We start from the raw sequence: 11,074 nt of genomic DNA, 5'->3' as shown, positions 1-11,074 counted from the left end.
ACAGGAAACTAAATTGAACACCAAGATACGGGTCTTCCAGGAATGTGTTTTGAGCACACTGCTGTATGGTGGCGAGACTTGGACCAACTACAGCAGGCACTAGAGAAAGCTAACGCCTGCCATTACCACTGTCTTCACTGTATTGTAACTGTCACGTCGGAAACCAAAGTTCCTGACACTGAAGTACTTGAGAAAGCAAAATTACCAAGTTTAGTCACTATTCTTAAACACAGACTTCTCCGTTGGCTTGATCAAGATACACAATGGATGCATGTTCTCTGTTGGCTTCACCAGATAGACAATGGATGCATTCCAAAGGATTTCCTGCATGAAGAACTTGTATTTACTCCAAGGCCACTAGGCTGACCGAGGCTCAGGCTGAAGAATGTTTGCAAGAGGGACTTAAAAACTTTCAGCATCAATACAGGACTCTGGCAAGATGGAGCAAGTAACAGGCTACATTGGAGGACTGTGCTGCACCAGGAAGTCAAAGAGACTGAAGAGAGGTGGTTGAGAGAGAGGAAAGTGAAGAGAGCAAAGAGGGAAATACCGCAGGCCTCAAGCATTAGCATGGTGCCAGTTTCATCTGACCCTGTGCTTTACACCTGTATTATCTATGGTACGTACTGTCACTCAAGAATTGGACTTTTTAGCTACTCATGATGCTGCAACGTGACACATAGTAACCAAGCTGCTTTGGCATTTACACCATTGTCTTTTGAAATGGACGGTTGTTATGATAGAGAGGGATTTGTGATTTAGTTCAGATAAAACTGGGTAACATTATTTTCATTTCCACACACTTCTGGTTCTGATATACTGAAATAGCAGAAGAAAGAAATTTTGAAGACCAAACAGGTTTGGTTAAGATAAGCATCTCTCTTACACACCAGTGCCAACTGTTATAGCTGTGACTACAAAGCAGATTTCATTCTAACCCACAGTTTGATTCTGATATCAGCTTATAATGGCAAATCAGGAGTAACTCCATGAAGTCAATGGAGTTACTCTGTGGTAAAACAAGTGTGAACTGCTTACAGACTTACACGTTTCCAAAACATTCTCTAATAGGTCTGAAAGTCTCCACAATTGATCTCTAATCAAAAGCAACTTTATTGTTTTGATTTTTTGTTTTGTGTTTTGTTTGTGTTTTGTGTGTTTATTGGTTTTTAAATATGAGCACAACCATTTTAGCCATTTTTGAGTGCAGAGAATGTTTTTGGGGGGCTAGGAAGGCAGAAACATCAAGCCAAGAAACAACTCTATAATTCTAAGACTTTGTGTTTAAAAGTTTGCTTGTATATAGTCCGCTACAATAGTATATTCTGGCAAATTATTTTATTGTTGGAACAAAATGAAAAAAACATATTGGACCCAAAAATTGTTCTCTTGAGTATCCCTCCTGTAGAGGTATACCACTTTTTCTCACAAACAGAAATTTCTGCATAGTTTTTTCTAAAATGTTATATATCATACAGCATTGGAAAGGTACCACTACAGAACTGGTTTATAGAGCGAGAAATAATAAGTATTTTTTAAATGGATTCTGGCTACGTATTTATAGGTGCCAGGGGTCTCCTGACCTTGCACAGCCTGTACAAGGGCCTATATCAGTTAAAATCCTTAAACTTAAAAGTAAGAAAGGGGCTCAGAGCTACTCGTGAGGAGCAGAGCCAAGAAGCACAAGACCATCTAATTTGCAAGTGGATAGTGCATATAAATATATAATTAAAACAAGGCCTCTTTGAAAAAAAAAGAATTACTATTTTGAAAAAGGAAACACTTATAAATGCTTATTCTACTGTTTGCTACACAACTATGGACAAACTACTCTGTGGTAACTCTAAAAAGAAAGATGCAAAGTCTGCTTTAGTTTTCTCCAGAGTTTTATTTACAGTTCAGCAGCTTCAGTTTGAATATAGGACAGCTTCTCTCTGATGTCACCAGCCATTGAAAATCATTTCTGCTCCCTAGGACCAGCCAAGCCTCATATTTCTGTGCATACATTCTCCTGAAGTTGAAGCTCTCCCACTGACAAACAGTTTGATCCAACAGAAAACAAATGGGTAATTTGCACTGAGCAATAATATCCCACTTGAAATTCTTTGGTGAATCCACAAGGAGTCATACAACCCTTAAGGCACAAAATCTTTAAGCCCCATCAAAGCAAGCATTTCCACTGAAGTTGACATATTGTTCCAAGGAGTTGCTCAGGATCTATTAAAGAGTTAGCTTGATAAGATGGTCACATATTTAACATTTTTCAAACACACACAGAAAGAGCTATCAGTAAGGGTCCAGCACTGGCTCAACAGCAAGATGACCTGTTCAGCAGAAAGGTCAGCCTACAATGGAAACCTCATACAGAAGGAAAAAACCTGCTCCACAATGGAAAAATAAAGAACTGCTTGCAGAAGATAGCTCATTTTATACAAATGATCTCCCCACCTCTTGTGCTCCACAGTTCCCCACTCTTGGATATAGCTCAACACACCTAGAGCCATGTAATCCAGGAGAGCTACTACGGAGACATCTTAGACACAGGAGAGGATCCATGGATTTTGGTATAGGTATGTTCTGATTATTTATTACTGTATCATGTATAAAGCATGTTAGTGTAGCAAGCCCATGTACCATTATTATTATTACTGTGCTGTTATTACCAGACAGAAAGGATGATCCAGTAGTTAGGGAAATAGCCTAGGAACTGGAAGGGTCGAGTTCAGTTCTTTGCTCTCCCACAGACTTACTGTATGACCAAATCACTTAGTCTCTCTGGCCCACCTGCTCAAAGATATTTAAGTGTCTAACTTGCATTGAAATCAATGGGAGTTAGGTGCAACTTTTGATGATCTAGGCCTCTGTTCCTTGTATAAACTGGGGATAACAGCACCACCCTACATCAGAGATGTTGTGAGGATAAATATTTTAAAGACTGAGAGGCACTCAGATGCTACAGTAACGGGATTCATATAAGTCTTAGATAGATATTATTTATTTAGTGCCAAAGGGCCAGACAAGGGACTTACCCCAAAGAGATTAGAATCTGCTTTAAAAATATACTTGCAATTTTCTGATGGGAAACTTCCCACTGGAGTTATTTTTGGTTAGGGGCTGAGTACACACAGAGGTCGGAAGGCATAATGGTCATGGTCTCTTGCCAAATCAGGTTTGTTCTATGGTTTGCTTTCTCTCTCTGATCACTGTTTATTTTGGAAAAAGAGTGAATCTTTTGCCTGGTGGACCTGTTTCTTCCCCTCTCTAGCTAATTTCTAAAACAAAGACACAGTCTCTTTAAAATTCTTTCTAGGCTGACTGGTGTTCATTCATCAGGGAACAAACCCATCCCTATGTTGGGGTATTGCTAAGCAACTCAGGGAATTCTTCAGTGGCATTTCCAAGAGCTCAGTCATTTAGGGTGGCCATCTTTCAACTCAGCTCCAGCTGCTCTTATGAAAATACACTGCGTATGTCAAAGTACACCCCTTTCCTACTTGTGACCCATCAAAAAACTCTTCTACTGGGAAAGAATGATCTCCCTTCTCTTCCCAACTTCTTCCATTTCTGTAGCTGAGGGTGACTTTCACTACAACCCCTGGGTTTAGGGATATGAATGAGATTTCCATGCTTGCCTCTACAGGAAGTTTTTAACTGAGAAGGTATTATTATCCCTACTTACAGATGGGTAAGTGAGGCACAGAGAAATTAAGTAATTAATTCAAAGATACAGAAAAAAGTCTGTAGCAGCACTAGAAATTGAACACTAATCTTCTGAGTCCCTGTTGAGTACCCTAACCACAAGACAATCTGTGATAAATGAAGAGGGGGTAGCTCCCTCTTATGGACACCCAGCCAACCAGTTAGCTATAAAGTTCCTCTTGTTGGCTGTTCTCTGCTTGCCTTACCTGTAAAGGGTTAAAAAATTCCCCCGGGTAAAGGAAAGGGGTTGTTAAGGCACCTGACCAAAAGAGCCAATGGGAAGGCTAGAACTTTTTAAAATGGGGAAAAAACTTTCCCCTTGTGTGTGTGGTTGTTCTCTGGGAAAGAGGGGGAACAGGGAGCAGTTATGCTGTGAGAAGCTGAAGGCCAGATATGAAAATCATCAGATCATACTAGAACTACTTATTTAACCACCCAGATATGTAAGTAGATCAAGAATGTTTAGAAAGATGCAATTAGGGTTATTTCTGTTTATTTCTTATTGGCTTCTGGACTCCTCTGTGCTAACCCCAGCTTTTGTTTGCTTGTAACCTTTAAGCTGAACCCCCAAGAAAGCTATTTTGGGTGCTTAATTTTTGGAATAGCTCTTTTAAAATTTAGCAATAGCCTGAGTTTTCAGATGTATTTTTTTTTAAATAAAATTTACCTTTTTTAAGAACAGGATTTGGATTTTTGTATCTTAAGAGGTTTGTGCACGTTTGTTAATTAGCTGGTGGTAACAGCTGATTTCCTTTCTCAGCTCTTCCTGGGGAGGGCGTGGGGGTGAAAGGGCTTGAGGGTAGGGTATTCCACAGGAAGGAATTCCCAAGTGTGCCTTCCTGGGTTCCAAGGGGTTTTGCATTTGGGTGGTGGCAGCATCTACCCATCCAAGGTCAGAAAGAAACTTGGGAGTTTAATACAAGCCTGGAGTGGCCAGTATTAATTTTTAGAATCCTTGTGGGCCCCCACCTTCTGCATTCAAAGTGCCAGAGTGGGGAATCAGTCTTGATATCCATCCTTCCTCCTTCACTCCAATTCTGTCTGACAGTGGACTGCTGATTCAATGTGCTTCCTGCAGCATAGCCAGCAATTTAGGGGCAGTATAGGCAGTGTCTGGTCACGAAAACATTGTGGAACAGATTTATTCCTGACATAAGTGGGAGCAACTGGGCTATGCCAAGGCTGAATTTGCCTCTGTATCCATAGTGCTGCATTTTTATTTTACCATTCTGCTAAATAGGATGAGAAGCTTTTTGGTAAATTGCACCCAGTGAATACCATAGAATCCAGCTCTACAGCAGCTTCTTAGACACTGTCATACATGAGGTCTTAGAACCAAAAGGGCCAATGGGAAGGTGTCAAGGTTCCTTCCCCACTCTGAACTCTAGGGTACAGATGTGGGAACCTGCATGAAAAACCTCCTAAGCTTATTTTTACCAGCTTATGTTAAAACTTCCCCAAGGTACAAACCTATTTTACCTTTTGTCCCTGGACTTTATTGCTGCCACCACCAAGCATCTAACAAAATATAACCGGGAAAGAGCCCACTTGGAAACGTCTTTCCCCTCAAAATCCCCCCAAGCCCTATACCCCCTTTCCTGGGGAAGGCTTGATAAAAATCCTCACCAATTTGCATAGGTGAACACAGACCCAAACCCTTGGATCTTAAGAACAAGGAAAAAGCAATCAGATTCTTAAAAGAAGAATTTTAATAGAAGAAAAAGTAAAAGAATCACCTCTGTAAAATCAGGATGGTAAATACCTTACAGGGTAATCAGATTCAAAACATAGAGAATCCCTCTAGGCAAAACCTTAAGTTACAAAAAGACAAAAAACAGGAATATACATTCCATCCAGCACAACTTATTTTATCAGCCATTTAAACAAAACAGAATCTAATGCATATCTAACTAGATTGCTTATTAACCCTTTACAGGAGTTCTGACCTGCATTCCTGCTCTGGTCCCAGCAAAAGCAACAACACAGACAGAGAGAACCCTTTGTCCCCCGCCCCCAGCTTTGAAAGTATCTTGTCTCCTCATTGGTCATTTTGGTCAGGTGCCAGCAAGGTTATCTTTAGCTTCTTAACCCTTTACAGGTGAAAGGGTTTTTCCTCTGGCCAGAAGGGATTTAAAGGTGGTTAGCCTTCCCTTTATATTTATGACAGAAGGCTTGGTAGAGTCCGGGTCAATCGTATGCTAGGACACAGATCCATCAACCATTGCCCCCTGTAGAGAAGTGATGCAAAAGCCACAGACCCAGAATATTTTAATCTTGACTATAGAGTGGGCTCTGCTGCTACTTCACACCACAATACCTACACCATTCATGAAGAGGCCCCAACATCTAGCTCAGAAGACAAATTAAGGCAAAGATGTTAAATCATGTGTAGGGTTTTGTGCTCTGCCCCATGGGAATTTTCACCCATTACACTATTTAAAAGAAAAAATAACAACTTTGGCCTTAAAGAACTTGCGGGTACCCTTTAAATGAAGATGAGTTTGTTTTCAGTTTCCCAGTTACCTTATATTGTGCTTATATTCAATTTCCTAATTCTCTGCCATGTTTTTGGACACGGGCATGCCAATCTCTGAAAAAGAAGGGGGAGGATGTCATGACTTTACATGCTTCTTAGACGTATTGCCTCTGAAAGGATCACTCCAGTTGGCATTAGGAAACATATCAATGTCATTGCCAGAATCACTACTTTCAGGAGTGAGTGATACTTCCATCATCTTAAAAAATGGTGACAGACATCAGTTCACATGTATTCAAATCAGCTAAGTTTTCTTGGGACCTCTGAACATACTGTCTTAGAAATACCTGAAATTTTCTGAACCACAGTAACCTTGCCTAGTTTCCTGTGTGTAAATGAAAAGACTAACTCTGTGCCATATTTATTAATAACTTTCTATCCTGTCTTAAAAGAAAGAGCCAAATCTACTTTCAAAACCTTTGCATAGCCCATTTACTTCTTATACAAAAGAAGCCAATAGGCTAGTAGAGGGATGCATACAAAACTATCATCCAGAATTTCTATGAAACTCCAAAGACAAATGATGAAATCTTGCCTTTATTGATTGAAGTCATGATGGAGAGAACAGTACTGAGCCTTGTGTTGGTTACCAGAACTTCACGGCTGGCTCTGAGCAAGAAGCTCCCCCTCTTGGTGGGATGCACATTGCTTCGGGTGCTGCAGATTGTCAGTGTGCATGTTGCCAGCTGAGACCTGGCTATGCCTTCTAGCCAACAGACCACAACACTTTTGGGGTCATGGTTCTCTAGCCAGCGTATAATCAGAACCTGCTCTCCAGAATTCTCTTGGGAATCTTGTGCTGCTGCTGCATGGGAGAAGAGGCTTACTATGCCCTATTCTCCCTCCTAGTGAACCTGAGAAGAACAAAATAGGATAAAGCCCACAGTTTTATAAACTAATTTCAGTAAATACTTTCAAGAAATGGTCTAATCATGTTCCGTTCCTTTGGTGCTTGCTGTAATAAGATTAATCATGATGCACTCAATCAGTGCTAATGTGGATGTTATGAGTATCTGTGTAGGACTGCCTCTGTAATTCAGCATTAATTAGCTGAATCATCATTTTAGAGTGTTACTGAATCATCTTACAATTACCACCTAACTTGGTGCTCGTAAATGAGACAACAGAAGGAAATTCTTTTAAAGGGTATAATAAACATACTATTCTGCCTTCTTTAGAAGGTTCTTCATTATAATGTTCTGTGAGGTGTAAAGCCAGTGCCATTGCTTCCACCTATACCTTGTGGATTTATTAACTGGAATCATTTCAAACGAAAATGAATATTATTCAGGTTTGTTACTCAGTAACTTATCTTCATGAACACAATGGTAACCATGTTGCTTCTTCATCAGCCTAACTCTAAGGAAAATTAAAATTCATCTGCCCAAAATTCCTCTGTGATAGCAGGAATCATCTGCTCATTGCCATAATCTGTTTTGCTGGTAACCCATCTTCTCTAATTCCCATCACAATCAGACCTAGTCATTATACACTATAAAGCCCCATTCCTGCTTGGATGAGGTACAGATTTGTAGAATTCTACATGCATTTTATTGTCACTAATCATCTTCCTTTATACATGTATTGGGAGAAAATTCATCAAAGTATAGCATATATTGCAAATGATAATGTACCATATCCTCCTGCCTTACATGTGCTGAAGTAATGGCAACCAAGAGAACTGTCTAAGCAAATGAAAAAAGTTTTAGAGCATCTGATTGGCACAACCCAATACTCAGCTGCAGCATACATTTAAAAACAGAGTCAGATTAGAGCTCACCAAAAAAATTTGGAAGCATATTGTGACAGGGTCGGGACAGATGGCTATAGGAGAGTAATTTTTTTTTTTTTGAAGCAAAAGATGTTTTTATTTGCATAACACACTTACAAAGTAAAAACAGCAGCATATGCAATGTGTAACACAGCAACCAATCACAATTGTTTTCTCATTAGCTTCAGGGGAGGGAAGTGTTCAAGCTTGCCTGGGCCCAGAGCGGGGGGCTTCCTCGACTCTTGTGGTCTTCCACCCTTCCGAGTTACCTGGCGCCAAGCCCGAGTGTCACCAACAATTCCCTCCTCTGAAAGCACCCAACAAGAGGGGCAGGCTGTGGGGTGGACAATCCGGCGGGGAGGGGGAGGGGGCGTGGGCGTGCACCCATGTGTGAACGGACCCCTCTAAGGTGGTGGTGTCCACAGCAGCAATGGCTGGGGCTGGGGTCCCTTACTCTCTCCCCCAATCAAAGGGTCAGACAAAGGGACCCGGACGGGGACACCGAGCAGAGAACCTCGGACTGCGCCCACCGCTCCTCAAAAGCATCAAGGGAGTCGGTGGACGCCAACCAGAGGAACTCCGCCCAGATACGTGAATGGACCGAGGATCGGAAAACGGCCCCACAGTCACAGGAAACTCCATCGGCCAACCTCCTCTCTCTGGTTTTATAGATGGCCGTTTTAGCCAGGGCCAGGAGGAGGTTAACTAGGAGATCCCGTGACTTTGTGAGGCCACGGATGGGGAGTGCATAAATAAAAAGGTGAGGGGAAAAATGCAACCAAAAACGTAATAGGAGATTTGTGAGGAGCTGGAACAGAGGCTGCAGCCTGGCGCACTCCAAATATACGTGCACCAGGGTTCCCCTCATACCACAAAAGGGTCAAGTATCTGGGATGGGGGTGAACCACGCCAAGTACGTGCCCATGCTCACAGCTCCATGAAGGCGCCGCCAACTGATGTCCCCGACGGGCTTCGGAACCAAGGTGGAATATAGACTGGCCCACCGGGGCTGCTCACCCTCCAAAGGTGGCAGAAGGTCTCACCACTTTCCTTCAGGGGTAGATGAAGAACCCCTACAGCGGCCCAGTGCATTTCTGACCAAAAGAACCCCAGAATCGATGTCCGGAGGTTGGTCAGGAAACCCGGGGCCAGGACCAGGGTGTTGAGCTGGTACCAGAGCATGGACAGGACTAGCTGATTAAGCACCAGTGCTCTCCCTCGGAGGGAGAGACATCGGAGTAGTCCCGTCCATTTCCGGAGCCGCTCTATCACCCCGCCCTCTAAATTTTCCCAGTTTTCTGGTGGAGAGGGATGCGTGGCAGAAAGCTAAACGCCGAGGTAGAGCAGTGGACCCGCCACTGGATGGTCTGAAGCGCAAGTGGGAGGGAGCTCGCCTGCCGCCAGTCTCCTACTGCCAAGCCAGAGCTCTTGACCCAGTTGACCCAGGCGGAGGAGGCTGCCGAATAGATGGCCTGGCAAGCCTCCACCCACCCCAAGTCGCCGGGGTCCTGGATCACGAGGAGCACGTCATCAGCGTACACCGACAGGACCAGCTGCAGCTCCGGCTCCCGCAGCACCAATCCTGTCAACCTCCTGCAGAGGAGACAGAGGAAGGGCTCAATCGCCAGAGCGTACAGCTGGCCCGAGAGGGGGCACCCCTGCCATACTCCTCGCCTGAAGCTGACCGGTTCGGTCAGGGTCCAGTTGAGCTTAATCAGACACTCTGTGGAAGTGTACAGCACCCGGAGAAAACCCACAAACTGGGGTCCGAAGCCAAATGCCTGCAGAGTGCTCAGGAGGTACCCATGGTCCACCCTATCGAACGCCTTCTCTTGATCTAGGGACAGGAGGGCGAACAACAGACCGTCTCTATGCCCGAGTTCCAAAAGGTCCCGAACCATAAATAGGTTATCAAAGATACTGCGGTCCGGGATGGTGTAGGTCTGGTCTGGGTGGATCACGTCCACCAGCACAGACCCTAGCCACAGCAAGATTGCTTTCGCTACAATTTTGTAGTCCGTGCTGAGGAGCGAGACGGGATGCCAATTTCGTAAATCGTGGAGGTCCCCCTTCTTCGGCAATAAGGCGAGCACAGCTCACCTGCACGAAAGAGGGAGGACCCCGCTCTGCAGAGACTCAGCCCAGACGGTGACTAGGTCTGGGCCGAGGATGTCCCAAAACACGCGGTAGAACTCCACGGTCATCCCGTCCATGCCTGGAGACTTATTAGTGGGGATACGAAGGAGGGCTTCCGAGAACTCGGCCAGAGTGAGAGGCAACTCTAGCCGGTCTCGGTCGCTCGTGCTGACTGTAGGGAGCTCCTCCCAAAGCACTCTGCAAGCGCTAGGCTCGGTTGGATCTGGGGAGAAAAGACTTGAGTAGAAGGCTCGGGCCCTCCCGCACATCTCCGCCGGTTCCGTGAGGGGGGTGCCGTCTTCTGCCAGGAGGCAAGTGACGTGTTTCTTGGCCCCCCTCATTTTCTCCAGGGCATAGAAGAAGCGGGAGCCACGATCCATCTCCCAAAGGAGGTGGATGCAGGATTGAACAAAGGCGCCCGAGGCCCGATGGTCCTCGAAGGCCTGGAGCTCCTCCCGCTTCTCCTGGCACGCTACACAGAGGAGCGGGTCTTCGGGGCTGGTAGCCAGACGCCTCTCCAGCTCTAAGACCTCCCGTTCCAACTGCTCTATTGCCACATTTCTCTGTCGGCTGGTGCCCTGGGTGTAGTCGCGGCAGAAAAGCCTGGCGCACACCTTCCCCAGGTCCCACCATCACCACGCCGAGGGAAAGGCAGCCACTGCCCTCCCAGGCCAGCCAGAATTCCCGGAAGGACGTCACGAAGCCCTCATCCTCCAACAGGCTGTTGTTAAAATGCCAGTAGGCTGGCCCCGGCCTCTCCGCACAGAGGGAGGCTGTCATGGTGGCTAGGTGATGGTCAGAAAATGGGGCCAGCCGAATGCTGGAGGAGTGGGCTCGTGAGAGATGGAAGCGTGATAAATAAATGCGGTCCAACTGGGAGTGGCTCGACTGATGGGCTTCCACCCGGACAAAGGTGAACGTGGAAGTGTCAT

The sequence above is a fragment of the Chelonia mydas genome, chromosome 4 (genome assembly GCF_015237465.2).
Source record: "Chelonia mydas isolate rCheMyd1 chromosome 4, rCheMyd1.pri.v2, whole genome shotgun sequence".
Lineage (NCBI taxonomy): Eukaryota > Metazoa > Chordata > Testudines > Cheloniidae > Chelonia > Chelonia mydas.
Note: the sequence above shows the minus strand (reverse complement) of the source record.